The sequence below is a fragment of the Hyperolius riggenbachi genome, chromosome 10 (assembly GCF_040937935.1).
Source record: "Hyperolius riggenbachi isolate aHypRig1 chromosome 10, aHypRig1.pri, whole genome shotgun sequence".
NCBI classification, from domain to species: Eukaryota; Metazoa; Chordata; class Amphibia; order Anura; family Hyperoliidae; genus Hyperolius; species Hyperolius riggenbachi.
Genome location: NC_090655.1, coordinates 170,164,049 through 170,181,662, shown reverse-complemented (window position 1 = coordinate 170,181,662; position 17,614 = coordinate 170,164,049). Strand labels below are relative to the sequence as shown.

The 17,614-nt window shown below is 44.4% G+C and overlaps 1 protein-coding gene across 3 annotated transcripts in view; it reads right to left on the bottom strand.

Annotated features, from left to right (window-relative positions):
* Positions 1-17,614, bottom strand: part of RAD9A (RAD9 checkpoint clamp component A) — a 621,237-nt gene that overhangs the window by 398,624 nt on the left and 204,999 nt on the right. The window lies entirely within an intron of this gene.

Genomic DNA, 17,614 nt, shown 5'->3' with positions numbered 1-17,614 from the left:
CTCAAGAATTGGAACCACTGAAGAACTATGCCATCAATGCTGCAGTATTCCTGTAGTCTGTTTATCAAGATGTCATGGTCAACTGTATCAAAGGCTGCAGAAAGGTCTAGCAGTATGAGGATCGAGCACTCTCCTCTGTCTCTTGCCATGAGCAGGTGGTTGCATATTTGGATGAGGGCAGTTTCAGTGCTGTGGTGTTTCCTGAAGCCAGACTGGAATGGGTCATAACTGTTTTGTAGGATTTTGGCTTGTAGCTGGAGGTAAACAGCTTTTTCAATTAGCTTGCCCAGAAAGGGGAGGTTAGAGACAGGTCTGTAGCTGGTCATTGCATCTGGGTCCAGGGAGGGTTTTTTGAGGAGAGGCCTGATGATTGCTTCCTTCAGTAAAGCAGGAAATATCCCTGATTGTTAGGAACAGTTAACAATTTTTAGGAATACCAGTACGAACAGTTCGGGGCAGTTCAACATGAACTGTGTTGGGCCAGGATCCAGGTCACAGGTAGTTAGGCGGACGTGAAGGAGGATGCTTGATGTGACTTCTTCATCAATTTCTTTGAAGTTTGACCAAAGTGTTACATTGTCTCTGCTAATGGTCTTCGGCGCTAGATTAGGCTCAGATGCTGTAAGTTGGATGGCGGACCTTATAGCGGAGACTTTGTCTGTGAAGAAATGGGCAAATTGGTCACAGAGGTCCTTTGAAGACTCGATATTAAGTTTTTGACATGCCGGGTTGCAGAGTTTTTCCACTGTGCGGAACAGTTGGGCTGGTTTGTTAACTGCATTTGCAATCTCTTACTTCCTGGTTAGCGCCCATGTTTTTTGTTTGTAAACACGGTCTAAGACTGGCAAGCCAGGATCTGGCAAAGACGGATCCAGGAGATCTTAGTGACTCGATTGGCATTTTTTTTTATTGTACAAATCGGACAGTACAGATTCTCCATAACAACCGAATTCCCGCTAAGTAGATCAGATCAATGTCACGGATTCCCTATCCCCCCCAAAAAGAAAGATTAATTCTATTGATCTGATCAATTTGGTTAGCGGGAATTCAGCAGTTAATGGACACGACCAATCCATCACCTCAGAAATCAGAAACAATCGGTCAGATGCAGGATAACAATTGATCAGCTGCAGAATAGTACCGTTAATTAGCTATGGGCTTTCGAGTCCAGACGGACTCGAATTCAGAATGCTAATGAAGTCTAATGACTTCAGGTGTGACCACGGAATGGGGGGGGGGGTGTTTAACTTACCTAGAATACTTCGGGACGTCTGCGTTCTATTACGACTCATAGCCGTAATGAAAGCCGCATTCCACCACTCACTTCCGCGCTTCTTCCTTGCGGCTTAAAAGAGAAAGCACAGTAGTGAGTAATGCAATGTGGCTTTCATTACGCCTATGACGCGTATTGAAACGCCGCATTCCCAAAGACTTCTGGGTAAGTTAACCTCAAAATCCCGCGGTCACACCTCAAGTCATTAGACTTCATTAGAATTCCGAATTCGAGTCCATCTGGACTCAGAAGCCCATAGCTGCCGTTAATGTTCATTTTTAGACAATTATTACAAGACACAAATTTCTCCAGACTTATCCATCCAGCACACATAGGCCTGGTGCACACCAGAGGAGTTTTTCTGAGCGTTTTGAGTTTTTAAATCTGCTGCTAATGTTATCCTATGTGTCTGTGCACACTGGAGCAATGAGGTTTTGTAAAAAAAAAAACTCCTCTGGTGTGCACCAGGCCTTACACAAGATAATGGTGGCTCTTTTTGCCTGTTGCTGTGTGTGATGAAGGCTGGCTGCACACAGATTTCTCTTACAGCTGACAGGGGACACACAGGCAAAGCTAAAAGCCCGTAGGAGGAGGGGTAGGTCATATGACTGTGTGGTGGAGGTTTTCAGAGCAAGACAGACTCCCACAAAGTGTCCTCAGTGCAAGGAGGCTGTGGTCTCTTTGCTACAGACAATTAATACAGTGCCAGGCTACAACAACATGGCTGCCGCTGCTTATAATAGCAGACCAGACAGATTGTTCTCTACTGACAGCTGCACAGCCTAGGAGTTACACTGTGCAGTTCTGTCACTGTTGTATGAACCTGGGGGGAGGCTAGAACTACCTTGGGGGGCGCCGCCACTGTACTGCTGGCATCAGGAATAGCGCTATCGTTCAGCATGTTCCCTGTAAGTGCTAGCCAGCCTCCCGCATAGCGCACTTGATGTCTGGCGCCCTTATTTGAAGTCCGGCCATGGGTATTTGAACTTTGGGGTTAAAACAAAGGTAGAAGGGTATGTAGCAGGAAGCCTAACAGAGAACGTGTAAAAGTCCTGTCCAGAACACACATATGACCTCATTTACATTTTGGAAACCAAAACAGAAAATTGCCTTCTTAAAGGATAGCTTTAGCTTTAGGGCTGGTTCACACGGGCGTCTGCTGAGCTTTTGCTTGGCATTGCGTTCAAACGCCAGCGTTTAAACGCCAGCGTTTAAAAGCTAGCTTTTGAAAGCTTTTGAAAAGCGTTCAAGGCTAGCAGTTCTGGTCTCTGCTATTGTTTCCTCGCGTTTACTGCCCCTGAAAGCAGCATGTTGCTTTTGAGACTAGACGCAACGCTGGGGTCTACTGCCAGGCTTTCATGAAAGCCTGCAAAAGCCAGCTCTAAACGCTCCCATTCACTTGCATGGGATGGCAGTAGATCCCAAAAAACGCTACGTCTGAAACGCTGCATTAAACGCCACAAAAACACCCGTCTGAACCAGCCCTTACTTACCTGGGGCTTCTTCCAGCCCCTAGAGGTCACGTGTGCCCCTCACCGCAGCTCCGATCTTCTCCCGGGTCAGGCTGGCAGCCTCTGAAGTATTGCCAACACCCGATGGGTTTGCTTCTCCTGCACTGACATCTTAAGCTCCTGGTGATGTGGTTGCATGCATGCGCAGAAGACACGAACCCATCGGGTCACATGACCACTAGGGGCTGGAAGAAGCCCCAGGGGAGTAATGCTAGATTTAATTAATCGCCTCAAATATCCTTTAAAACAGAAGATATTTGTGATTATTCGAGTTGGAGTGATCATATTAGGTCTCAATGCATCACTGCTAAATATAAATATGCAAATTGGCCCTTTGTTGTCCCTCTCCAGAACTGCTAGAATGAAATGATGTGTCAGCTTGTATATTAGAGCCACTCTTTAAAGAGGAACTCCAGTGGAGATCTTAAAAAATGCTTTATTTTTACAATAATTATGTGTGAATGATTTAGTCAGTGTTTACCCATTGTAAAAGCTTTCCTCTCCCTGATTACATTTATCACACAGTGACATTTTTACTGCTGGCTGGTAATGTCACTGGAAGTCGCTGCTGCTTGCTTTTTTGGCAGTTGGAAACAGCTGCAAACCGCTATTTCCCACAATGCAACGAGGTTCACAGACAGGAAACTGCCAGGACCATGGTCCTCACAGTTTCCCGTGGGAGGGGTTTCACCACAATATCAGCCATACAGAGCCCCCCGATGATCCATTTGTGAAAAGGAATATATTTCTCATGTAACAGGGAGTATCAAGTACTGATTGGGATGAAGTTCAGTCTGCTGGAGCCAAAAGGTTCAGTTGAAAAGCGACAGTTGTGTGTGTGACTAGCAAAGCACAAGGCCTATCCAGTTGATAGTGGATTGTCGTGAATACGTGAAATTTTAACTAAGTATTACCACATTTGGTAATGCAAAAAACAGATTGTTTTACTAAAGATGGAGTCAAATGTCAATTATGTTTCTGCATGGAAAAGTAAAGTTACAAACTAGTGAGGTAAATAAATGATTTGTGCAGTAAACACATCAATATATGTTAATTCACTAAGGTTAGAGTAATTGGTAAAACAAGTGAGATGTACGTAACTAGCAACCAGACATTCGGTAAAATGAACAGGCAAAGGAGACAGCCAGTAGGAGCAACCCATCTTACTACGCAAACCATTGGTACAGACATACTGGCAGGCGTGACATCAGAAAGTTAAAAAAATAAATAAATAAAAACAATACAGAAGCAGGGCACATTCATAGAGTTTTTTTCTGTATGCCTTTAGACATGAATTTACAATGGATTGGTGCGCTCCCCAGTTCCTATCCATTACTCTTGCACTTCTATCCCATTTGGATTTTAATCCAAACGGCTGCTGGAGAGATACACAAAGAGCACGCTTCTCGTGCGTAGACTGGAGCGGACTGATGGCAGTGACGGGTCCCGGTTCCCGAAGCTGCAGACAGCGGTGGACAGCGGCGTGGGAGCGATCCGAGCGGATGGGGCTGGAGGAAGCCCCAGGTATGTACAAATCTTTTTTTATATCTCAGCTCTGGTACACTCTAACCTCTCTGGCGATTAATTTCTGTCTGGAATTATTGGTCTAAAAGCGGTACATTTTATTTTCAAGAATTTTAGTCTATACACTGTACAGCGCTGCGTAATATGTCGGCGCTATATAAATACTTAAATAATAATAATAGTCATAATTTACCAAAATATGTCAGAATAAAAATCTTGTAGACATCCCACATATCGTAAAAGACTAGAACACAAAATTGTTGAAATAATCTAATTTATGAATAAACATAAAAAATAGTGAAATTGTACAAATAAGGCACAAGACTACAGGGGTTGGGCAAAATAATGGAAACAATAATGGAAACACCTAACATTTTGGCATCATAATCTTTGAACATGCACTTGCCATATGTTAATTTTTTTTTGTTTACCATTTTTGTTATTTGATATGTTGAATTCAAATAATGTTTTTTTTTACAGATATTTAAACCAGATCTCTCTGACTTTCAAAGAGGCCAAATTGTTGGTGCTCGTATGGCAGGCGCTACTGTAACAGAAACTGCCCGAATGCTTGGCATTTCAAGAGGTACTGTCTCAAAATGAATGACTGCCTTTGAAAGAGAAGGAAAAACTTCCTCAGCATGGCACAGTTGTGGCCGAAAGTCGAAGATGTCTGTGAGTGACCGTCGGACTCTTATTCGAATTGTTAGAAAAGCTCGCAAGACCACGGCTCCTAAAATCACTGCAGAGCTGAATGAACACCTACAGAACCCAGTTTCCACAAAAATGATTAATCGGGAGCTGCACAAGTCTGGATTTCATGGAAGAACTGCAATTAGAAACCCTCTGCTCTCAAAGACAAATGTTTCAAAGTGTTTAGAGTGGTGTAGAAACCACCAGAATTGGTCCCTCGAGCAGTGGAAAAATGTGATTTTCTCTGACGAATCGTTTACCTTATTTACGACCTCCGGCCGGGTGTACGTTTGGAGACAGCCGAAAGAAGCATTTCATCCAGACTGCCTTCTCCCAACCATAAAACATGGCAGGGGTTCTGTGATGATCTGGGGTGCTATTTCTTGGAAATCCGCCAGGCCAATGATTTCCCTTCATGGAAGAATTAACAGCCAAGACTATTTAGGAATTTTGGGTGACCAAGTTCATCCTATGGTTCAAGAACGTTTTCCAGAGGGGAATGCCATCTTTCATGATGCTAATGCCCCAATACATACAGCTAGAATTCTTAAAAAATGGTGCGAGGAACAGTCTAATGAAGATGAGAATCTCATCTGGCCACCACAATCCCCAGACCTCAACATTATTGAACATTTATGGTCGTTATTAGAAATTCAAGTAAAACAAAAGTTTGCTTTCTAAAAAGCTTTCTTACACTCCAATGAGTTCTGGGTCACCATGAGCTTGCTGGTTAGTCTGTACCTCTCGGTGTTACAAGCCCTACTACATAGAGCCAAATTAATCCATGCCATGCACTGATGAGGATCAAACAATCTGAAACAGTCTGTATGTATGTTGGATTATTATGGCTCTGTACAAATTAACAAACTGACACATCATTGCATTCCAGCGGTTCTGGAGGTGTGTTTAGCTTCTAAGGGTACAATGGTTAATTTTCATATATTCAGCAGTGATGCCCTGGGAGACATCTCAAGCTCACTCCAACCTGAATTATCGCAAATTCTTTCTGTTTTAAGAAAGCAAACTTTTGTTTTGTTTTTCTTAACATCTTAGTAAGGGGGCTTTTAGGACCATTGTAGTCCCTTACACACTCCAATGAGTTCTGGGTCACCATGAGCTTGCTGGTTAGTCTGTAAATTCAAGTAAGAAGTCGATTTCCGCCACCATTGTCTCTAAAAGAACTGAAGGGTGTTTTAACTGAAGAATGGGCTAAAATTCCTTTGGAAACCATTCACACTTTGTAGGAATCAATACCTCGGAGAATTGAGGCTATAATTGTAGCAAAAGTTGGACCTACACCATATTAAAATATATTTTGTTGATTTTCAAGGCGTTTCCATTATTTTGTCCAACCCCTGTACAGGGAGTGCAGAATTATTAGGCAAATTAGTATTTTGACCACATCATCCTCTTTATGCATGTTGTCTTACTCCAAGCTGTATAGGCTCGAAAGCCTACTACCAATTAAGCATATTAGGTGATGTGCATCTCTGTAATGAGAAGGGGTGTGGTCTAATGACAACACCCTATATCAGGTGTGCATAATTATTAGGCAACTTCCTTTCCTTTGGCAAAATGGGTCAAAAGAAGGACTTGACAGGCTCAGAAAAGTCAAAAATAGTGAGATATCTTGCAGAGGGATGCAGCACTCTTAAAATTGCAAAGCTTCTGAAGCGTGATCATCGAACAATCAAGCGTTTCATTCAAAATAGTCAACAGGGTCGCAAGAAGCGTGTTGAAAAACCAAGGCGCAAAATAACTGCCCATGAACTGAGAAAAGTCAAGCGTGCAGCTGCCAAGATGCCACTTACCACCAGTTTGGCCATATTTCAGAGCTGCAACATCACTGGAGTGCCCAAAAGCACAAGGTGTGCAATACTCAGAGACATGGCCAAGGTAAGAAAAGCTGAAAGACGACCACCACTGAACAAGACACACAAGCTGAAACGTCAAGACTGGGCCAAGAAATATCTCAAGACTGATTTTTCTAAGGTTTTATGGACTGATGAAATGAGAGTGAGTCTTGATGGGCCAGATGGATGGGCCCGTGGCTGGATTGGTAAAGGGCAGAGAGCTCCAGTCTAACTCAGACGCCATCAAGGTGGAGGTGGAGTACAGGTTTGGGCTGGTATCATCAAAGATGAGCTTGTGGGGCCTTTTCGGGTTGAGGATGGAGTCAAGCTCAACTTCCAGTCCTACTGCCAGTTTCTGGAAGACACCTTCTTCAAGCAGTGGTACAGGAAGAAGTTTGCATCCTTCAAGAAAAACATGATTTCCATGCAGGACAATGCTCCATCACACGCGTCCAAGTACTCCACGGCGTGGCTGGCAAGAAAGGGTATAAAAGAAGAAAAACTAATGACATGGCCTCCTTGTTCACCTGATCTGAACCCCATTGAGAACCTGTGGTCCACCATAAAATGTGAGATTTACAAGGAGGGAAAACAGTACACCTCTCTGAACAGTGTCTGGGAGGCTGTGGTTGCTGCTACACGCAATGTTGATGGTGAACAGATCAAAACACTGACAGAATCCATGGATGGCAGGCTTTTGAGTGTCCTTGCAAAGAAAGGTGGCTATATTGGTCACTGATTTGTTTTTGAATGTCAGAAATGTATATTTGTGAATGCTGGGATGTTATATTGGTTTCACTGGTAAACATAATTAAAATGGGTATATATTTGTGTTTTGTTAAGTTGCCTAATAGCTATGCACAGTAATAGTCACCTGCACACACAGATATCCCCCTAAAATAGCTAAAACAAACTAAAAACTACTTTCAAAAATATTCAGCTTTGATATTAATGAGTTTTTTGGGTTCATTGAGAACATGGTTGTTCAATAATAAAATTATTCCTCAAAAATACAACTTGCCTAATAATTCTGCATTCCCAGTATACCATATGTACATATATACCTAATACACCTCCCGCATGTGGTATATTTTGAAACAGGGAATGACACAGAGGACAACATCACAATCGGGGCAGTAGAAGCGTGGTTCTTTTTGGACTTTTTTCCATTTGCTATCATCTTAGGTGGCAGGCAAAGAGTAGTCAAAATCCAGGCAGAGGTCGATAACAGTAAGGCAGATCAGCAGAAGCACTTAGCTCAGAAGCAGTTGTGAACTAAATGGCTATATGGTTAATATCCTGTGCTTTCATACGAGTTATTATTATTATTATTATTATTTAGTATTTATATAGCGCCGACATATTACGCAGCGCTGTACAGTGTATATATATATATATCTTGTCACTAACTGTCCCTCAAAGGAGCTCACAATCTAATCCCTACCATTGCCATATGTCTATATTATGTAGTGTAAGTACTGTAGTCTAGGGCCAATTTTTAGGGGGAGCCAATTAACTTATCCGTATGTTTTTGGAATGTGGGAGGAAACCGGAGTGCCCGGAGGAAACCCACGCAGACACGGAGAGAACATACAAACTCTTTGCAGATAGTGCCCTGGCTGGGATTCGAACCGGGGACCCAGCGCTGCAAGGCGAGAGAGCTAACCACTACGCCACCGAGTTTATCTGTCTGCCATGGCAGTCAGCTGACACAGGGAGAAATCAAATTACAACTTGTGATTAGAGACAAATGAGGAGGAATTAAACAGGCTAAACTCTCTACATACATACCAGGTGCATTTCTATATGTTTACCTTTTGTCCTGTTCAAGAGTTCAGGTCCAGAGAGGGGATTAGACAGGCTAAACTCAATATACAGGCTGCGTTTGTGTTTTCCTCCTGTCCTGTGCAAAAGATCTTGTCTAGATGGGGGATTAGTCAGGCTAAACTCTCCACATACATACAGGGTACATATCTCTCAGTTTTTCTTCTGCCTTGTGCAAAAGTTCAGGTCCACTTTAAATATACACGCCGTCCCCGATGACGTCACGCTGTACGCATCCCGCCGCACCGATTGGCCGCGGGGATCCCAGAAGAGCTGGGAACAAGGGGATCCCAGTGGCCATGGGAAAAAAGCCAGGAGTCCTGCTGCGCAGTGCCGATTGCGCGCGGGACTCAGAAGAGCAATCAAAGCCTGGTATTTCGCTATCCTGAGCAGAACTCAGCTTGGGGTTACTGCCAGGGAGGTTAATTGGGACACCCTTGATGCTAAATGTGCGACAACGCCACCAGCAGGACTACTGCTCATCTGATGTGGCAGTTCCCCTGACCCACTGACAGTGCCACAAGCCAACACAATCCCCTGGCAATGCTGCTACTTCGTCCACAACAGATTCTTCAATCGTTAATTCTCATAAGCATAAACATAAAACAGCACTCATTGCTCTGGGGTGTGGCCTGGGCAAGAAGTGAGCGTTGAACATAGAGGAGACGTCCTCTCGTTATATGCTTGTTTTTAACTACGCTTTTGAGTAGTTTAAGCCTGTTTCTACTACACGCAGATTGGATGGAGAAAAACTGACTCCAATGAAGGTCTATGGGCCTGTTTCCACTAAACGTGATTTTTCTGATGCAGATTTTACCATAGGCATTCATTGGAGTCAGTTTTTCTGCATCCAATCTGCGTGTAGTGGAAACAGGCCCTTACTTTATTTTAATCTAATAAATAACAGTTTTCACATGTGAGCCTCATTCAGTTGGCAGAAAGGCAAGTTACTCTAGGTGAACATCCCTAAAGTGGGGATTGGTCGAGGTGCTGCAAGTCTGGTTACAAGGAGTTAGATATCAGGACCACCTGTGTGCTCTATGGATGTCTGTACATTGGGGCAGCCACTGGATCAGGTGAGACTGGTCCCAGTGTTGGCAGTGACCCGATAACTGATTCAAATACAGAGGATGGTCTTTTTTTTTTCCTGCTTTGAAACCTCATGGTGATGGTGTCCTCCTGCAGTGTCATATAGTTTGTGCAATGAGTGCTGTTTTCTGTTTAAGCTTATGAGAAACATTGATTGAAGAATCTATTTGTGGACAAAGTAGCAGCGTTGCCAGGGTATTGTGTTGAGGCTTGTGGTGCTGTCTGTGTGTCAAGGCAGCTGCCACATCAGGTGATCGTCAGTCCTGCTGGTGGTGGTATCATGTTAGCATCAAGGGTGTCCACATTAGGAGCCACAGTGATAAATTTGTTGTGGTGGGATCCCGACAGCATTTGACCTACAGTCTATGCTAAAAACATTTTTTTTTTCTATTTTCTCAAGACATATTACAGGTGGAGACGGAAGTGGAGGACCCCAAATACCTAACGGAGAACTGTGACATTTATATGAGGACAGAGTTGTTTAAGTTTTTAACTGGATGTTGATTGTTATATGCTTTAGTGCAATAGCACTATTGTAGTGGCACATTAGATGTTAGTATTGTTTGGTTGGTAGCGTACTAAGTGATATACAAATTTTTGATGGTGAATATTTATAGACTGTTATAGCAAATGAGAGTGAATAGAGGAGTCATGCAATCTAAAGGGATGTCCGGGATGCTTTTACTATTGTAACCATCAGAAGCAGCAACTTGCAAATTAACAGATCATGGCAGGCTACTTACAGGGTGGGCCATTTATATGAATACACCTTAATAAAATGGGAATGGTAATGATATTAACTTCCTGTTTGCTGTGAAGATATGACATGTGCATCATCTGAAACTATGGATACTGGAAGCCTGTGCTAGAATTTCCTGTGGTGTTGCTATCAGTGTGTGAAGAGTGGGAGAAGAGGGTTGCATTGACAATCCAACACAATGGGCAGCACATTGAACACATTTTATAAGTGGTCAGAAACTTGTAAATAACTAATGAAGAATAAAGTTACGTTAAAACCAAGCACACCATTGTTTTTCTTGTGAAATTCCCAATAAGTTTGATGTCACACGACCCTCTTCCTATTGAAAAAACAAAAGTTGGATTCAAAATGGCCGACTTCAAAATGGCCACTGTGGTCACCACCCATCTTGAAAAGTTTCCCCCCTCACATATACTAATGTGCCACAAACCGGAAGTTAATATCACCAACCATTCTCATTTTATTAAGGTGTATCCATATAAATGGCCCACCCTGTATGCCATAAGAATCAGCACAACTGTGGCCAAAACTGGGAGAACATCACCACAGCAGAACACAGTTTGCTACAGAGATCTACTCCACAGCTGGTTAGACTTAATTATTACCAAGCATGACGTTTTGTGTTATACATTATAGGGACCCTGAACACAAGATAAAATGGAATTTGAACTTACCTGGGGCTTCCTTCAGCCCCCGTAGACTCTGAGGTCCCTCTGTGCCCTCTGGTTCTCCTCTGTTCTCCTGCTGGCGGCTCAGATAGAGCCAACTTCGCCGGGAGAATGAGAGAATGAACAGGGCTTGCACAGAACACTTACGGTGACGGGCTCTTGATCGAACCGTGTGCGTGGACAGGCTGCACGTACGCAGTTAAACCGCTTAGCGAAATCGCATGCTACCGGAGTCGCCTGTAGGAAAATAGAGAGGAACCCAGAGGACGACAAGGGACCTCACGGGCTAAGGGGGGATGGAGGAAGCCCCAGGTAAGTTCAAATTCCATTTATGTCTTGTGATCAGGGTCCCTTTAAAGCACTTTGTTGTACTTGTGCATATACTTGGAATAAGCACTAATAAGCATGACACTGTGTGAAGGAAGTCACTGTACGGATCTCTGTACCTGAAAAGGCTGCTCACCCTATGCAGCAGTGGTGCCTGGGAGACATCTCGAGCTCACTCCAACCTGAATTATTGCAAATTCTTTCTGTTTTAGGAAAGCAAACTTTTGTTTTTCTTAACATCTTAGTAAGGGGGCTTTTAGGACCATTGTAGTCCCTTACACACCCCAATGAGTTCTGGGTCACCATGAGCTTGCTGGTTAGTCTGTGCCTCTCGGATTTACAAGCCCTACTCCATAGAGCCAAATTAATCCATGCCATGCACTGATGAGGATTAAATAATCCGAAACAGTCTGTATGCATGTTGGATTATTATGGCTCTGTACATATTAACAAGCTGACACATCATTGCATTCCAGCGGTTCTGGAGGTGTGTTTAGCTTCTAAGGGTACAATGGTTAATTTGCATATATTCAGCAGTGGTGCCTGGGAGACATCTCGAGCTCACTCCAACCTGAATTATTGCAAATTCTTTCTGTTTTAGGAAAGCAAACTTTTGTTTTTCTCACCCTAGCTTGCAATACATTATAGATAGACAGACAAATAAATAATATACAGGTAGTCCCCGGTTAACGAACGAGATAGGGACTTTAGGCTCGTTCTTAACCTGAATCCGTCCTTAAGTCGGAACGCTGTGCCTTCTCTGTCCCCTGTGCTTCCAGTGTCCCCCCTCTGTGTCATCTCTGCCCCCCTCTGTCTTCTTGTGCCTCCCGTGCCCACTTTCCTAATGCAGAGTATGCGCAGCAGAAGCGATTACAAGTCTCATCTATTCCATGGCGACTCCGGGCCAATCAGCGGTGTCCTCTCTCCCTTCATTCCTCCTCCTTCCTCCCAGCGGCTTCACTAGTAGCGTTGCATAATGACGCAATCAGAAGGAGACCCGCGGCTCCTTCTGATTGCGTCATTACGCGACGCTACTAGTGAAGCCACTGGGAGCAAGAGGACACCGCTGATTGGCCCGGAGCCGCCATGGAATAGGTGAGACTTGTAATCGCTTCTGCTGCGCATACTCTGCAGAAAGTACTAAGAAAAGGGGGCACAAGAGGTAGTCCCCGGGCTGTGTGACGTCATTGCGGCGGGTTGGCGGGCGTTCGTATCGATGGGTTGTTTGTAAGTTGGGCGTTCGTAACCCGGGGACTACCTGTATTTACAGAGATCGATAAACATCTGTCTCTCTTGACACACACTCACTCTCTCTCAGGAGATACAGGAGATGCTGTATGCAGAGGAAGCATTTTCTCCACCCACAGCACAAAAAGAGACACTTGAGGTATGCTAAAGCACATTTGGACAAGCCAGCTTCATTTTAGAATAAGGTGCTGTGGACTGCTGAAACCGAAATTGAGTTATTTGGGCATAACAATGAGGGTTATGCATGGAGGAAAAACAACACCGCATTTAAAAAAACAAAACACCGGCTACCTACAGTAAAATATGGTGGTGGTTCCGTCATGCTGTGGGGCTGTGTGGCCAGTGCATGGACTGGGAATCTTGTCAAAGTTGAGAGACACATGGATTCCACTCAGTATCAGCAGATTCTGGAGACCAATATAGAAGAATCAGTGACAAATCTGAAGCTTCGCCAGTGCTGGATCTTTCAACAAGACAACGACCCTAAACACTGCTCAACATCCACTAAGGCATTCATGCAGAGGAATAAGTACAATGTTCTGGAATGGCCATCTCAGTCCCCAGACCTAAATATAATTGAAAATCTGTGGTGTGATTTAAAGAGAGCGGTCCGTGCTCGGAAGCCATCAAACCTGAATGAACTAGAGATGTTTTGTAAAGAGGAATGGTCCAAAATACCATCAACCAAAATCCAGACTCTCATTGGCACTTATAGGAAGCATTTAGAGGCTGTAATTTCTGCAAAGGAGGATCTACTAAATATTGATTTCTTTTATGTGGTGTCCAAATTGATGCACCTGCCTAATTTTGTTTAAACAATTATAGGACACTTTCTATAAATCCAATACATTTAAATGTCACTTCTCAAATATCACTGTGTCGTCTATAAGATATATTTAACTGACATTTTTTATCATAACAACCAACGATTTATACAGGAAAATCATGGTGATTAACAACTTTGCCCAAACGTTCACATCCCACTGGATCTCTAGTTTTGGATATTACCGTACTTGTTTATTTTTCATTTGTAACACTTCAAGGAGGTATCCTATTTAACTAAACACTGCTGCTTTTTCAAGAAGCTAAAGCCTCATACACATGAAGCAGAAATGTCTGCAGTTCAGGCAGACAAGAGACCAAAAAAAAAAAAAAAAAAAAAAAGCAGCGACAGTTTGTCGCCAGGTCCCTCTGTGCGGCAGCTGTACACACGTTGCACAGGGGACAGAGGTGCGGCGGAAGCTGTCGCCGAAAGTTTTGCCCCCCCGCCGGAAGCTCCCTTCTGGCTGTGGGTAGCTGTCGCTAGTCCGCACATACATACGCAGTACGCGTGGCGGACTAGCGACAGTTGTGGAGACAGAAGTTGCCGGCGAGTGAACTTTTCAATCGCACGGCAACTGCGACAGTTTGGGGTGGGCGCCTCATACACACGGGGCAACTGTCGCCCAGACATGCACGTGCCACGTGTTTGTGGCGACAGTTGTGCCCCATGTGTATGAGCCTTTACAACCACTCTTTGGAACACAGATGCCCTTGCTTTTTCAGCATGCAAACTACTTCAAAAACTACAAATTAAAAATGATCTGCCAAGTAGAATCTACCTACAGGTGCAAACCCCAACTGCAGCACATGTACAGCAACAGTCTTTCAGTCATTACCACAAGTCAATTAGATGCACATCACAGAGTCCTCCTCAGTATGCAAAATAAAACAGTGCTTGACTAAAAAGGGTTGCTGTAATGATCTGGGGTCGATTTCCACCATCAGCGCACACCAAGTGCGCTGAAGCAGATGGGAATCCCCACAATCACAGAAGCAGAGTACCCAGTATATGATGATATATTTGTAGAGAGGAATTCCAACCAGCAGGTGAAGCTGTGGAGTACAGAGGAACAAGTCCTCTGTACAGCCACAGATGCCAGATTGAAATTGCACGACTTGAAACAGTACTGGGCAATATAAACAAGGTAGCAACTCAAAAGAGAGCAAGAACAGAGACAGACTATATGAATGTCTACCAATCTAGTCGCCACCCGGCGACTGTAGACATATCACAACAGAACAGACCAGAGTGAAAAAGCCAATCGCAAAAGAGACGATTGCTAACAGCAACACAAGACTGAGCAAAGACAGAGCATGAATTGAGTGAAGGAAAACACAGCAAATCACTACATCCCGAACGCCAAGGAAAATAACAAATGAACTAGCTAAACGCGGTCACCGCACGTTATGCGCAACAGTGACAAAACGTACCAACTCTGACTAACAAATGAACACAGAAAACAAAGACAAACAGATAGCGGGAACGCTTACTAATCGGTTGCCTAACACCAGACAACAGCAAGCGTTTGTTCCAGACAAAACAGACTGAAGGCGTAACCAGTAGCAACTGCTGCCAAGGTTATACTCCAAAACACAGACAAGGGAGATCCTCCACCTCTAGAGCTAGGGTGAATGCGATCTAGGAACATGACTGAGCGATTCACTATCAGCCATCGCAGGAGATAGTGCAATCGCAAGGACAGGACAAGACAAGACAAGACAAGACTAGGCCGTACAAATAATACACACAAAACCGACTGCACTGGTAGGAGTGCAAAATGCACTCCCCAAGAATAAACTATGCTAGAATATTATAGCAACAAGATACCAAGAGGCTGAGGCTCTAAGATTAGTCTCACTAAACAGAAACTATGACGAGCAAGGAATTCTGGGAGGAAGTGACATTTATACTGAAAACCTTCAAAGGAAGCAGACAAGCAGATTGCAAGATAAGTGGATGCAAATCAGTCAGCCTTGCAAACTGACAAAAAGGCCTCTTTTCCCTGGACTGAACTATGCAACCTGCATAGGAAACCAACTGTCCAGGAAATCAAGGCCAGCAGAGTGGATTCTGACAGTTGCCAACCACATTTTAATTTTATCCTGGACAAGATGGTCAAAAAATCTGGACACCCAAAATTTTGGATGGACAGGGGGAGGGGTCAGGAGATGGCTTTTTAGGGAACTCCTTGTGAATGATAAATTTTGAGCTCTGTGTGGCGTTCCCCCCTTTCCATTGCCCTATTGTAATGATTGTGGAATTCTCTCCATGGTCAGCGCACAGGATGCGCGCTGACACTGCGAAAATCCTCCACAAGCGTATAATCTGAGAGAACCCAGCAAGAGGTGCAATGCACCTGTAGAGGGTAATTCCCGCCGGCAGATGGAGCCGTGGAGTGCAGAGGAACAGATCCTCTGCACAGCCATAGATGCCAGATAGGAATTGTACGATGGCGATTGCCAAAGAGTGACACAAGGCTGAGCAGGACAGAACACGAGAGTAGCAAAGGCACAGCAAACAACAATCAGAAGGTGCAGAAAATAACAAACGCTAGCTAAACGTGAACACCGCACTCATTCGCAACAGCGAACGCGTTTACGGCGTGGTCTCCGCACGTTAAGCGCAACAGAGACAAGCACGCCACCCTGACTAACGACTCAACACAAATGGACAAATAACAGGATTGCTTGGTAACGGCTGCCTTACCGCAGACAACCGTAAGCGTTTGCTCCAGACAAACGAACGGAAAACAGGAATAGGTTAGATAAGATCCACCGCTCTTCCACCAGAGCGAGTGCGATCCGGGTTCAGGGATAGGACAGGAAGGATCCACTGCTCTTTCCGCCAGAGCAAGTGTGATCCAAGTACTGAAACAGAGTTATCAGGATCCACTGCTCTTTCCGCCAGAGCAAGTGTGATCCAAGTACAGAAACAGAGTTAGCAGGATCAACTGCTCTTTCCGCCAGAGCGAGTGCGATCCACACGGCAAGATAGACAGAAGGAGTAACCAGTAGCACCTGCAGCTACGGTAAAACTCCAAGACATAGATTAGAGAGATCCACTGCCGCTACCGCTAGGGCAAGTGCGATCCAGGCACAGGACCAAACGATTCACTATCGCCTACCGCTGGCGACAGTGCAATCGCAAGGACAAGACAAACAGGCAATACAGATAATACAACCTAACTGCACTAGAAGGATAGCCTAGTGCAGTCCCCAGGAATTACTATAAGATAATCTTTAGCAACAATAGCAAGGCTGACACTCCAGGAGTGTATTAACAAACCATCATGACCAGCAAAGGATTGTGGGAGAACATGGTTTTTATACTGCCAGCCTTCAAAGGAGACAGGTAGGCGATTTGCATAACAAATGTATGCAAATTCCTCAGCAGCAGAACAGGTCTAAAACCTGCGAAGCAAAGACAGGTCTCTCTTCCAGAGACCTGCAGCCCACAGACTTGAGGAATGGTCAAACAGCTGTCTGCCTGTGCAGCCAGCTGAGCGGATCATTACACCTATATAGTCTCAGCTGTGCTGCTATAACAACGTGAACTACACGACAGCACCGCAAGTTAAATTCAGGGAGGGATGCTATGCATGGTTCTGAAGCGTTGCGTGCCTCCCTTAGTTATGCGCTTTGCTTACATGGCACAGCTTCATGAATCAGCCCCACAGTGCCCACATTATCTCATTACCCCTATAGCCAAACAGTGTCCCCATATTACTCTCCAATGCGCTCTAGACTCGCAGTGCCCATTTTATCTCACTTATTACACTATAGCCAAACAGTGTCCCTCTTCATTGCCCTCTATAGTCTTACACACAGTGCCCATACTAGCTCACATGTCATTACCCGATAGTCAAACGGTGTCCTATTAATTTCTATTACCGCAACCACTCATTGCCCACATAGCCAAACTGTACCTTGCCTGGTGGTATATGCTTGATGTCGGTGCCGCTGCTCAGGCAACAGCTGCCTCAGGCAGGCACGCAGGGGCTCAGGCAGCCTCTCCCCCTCCT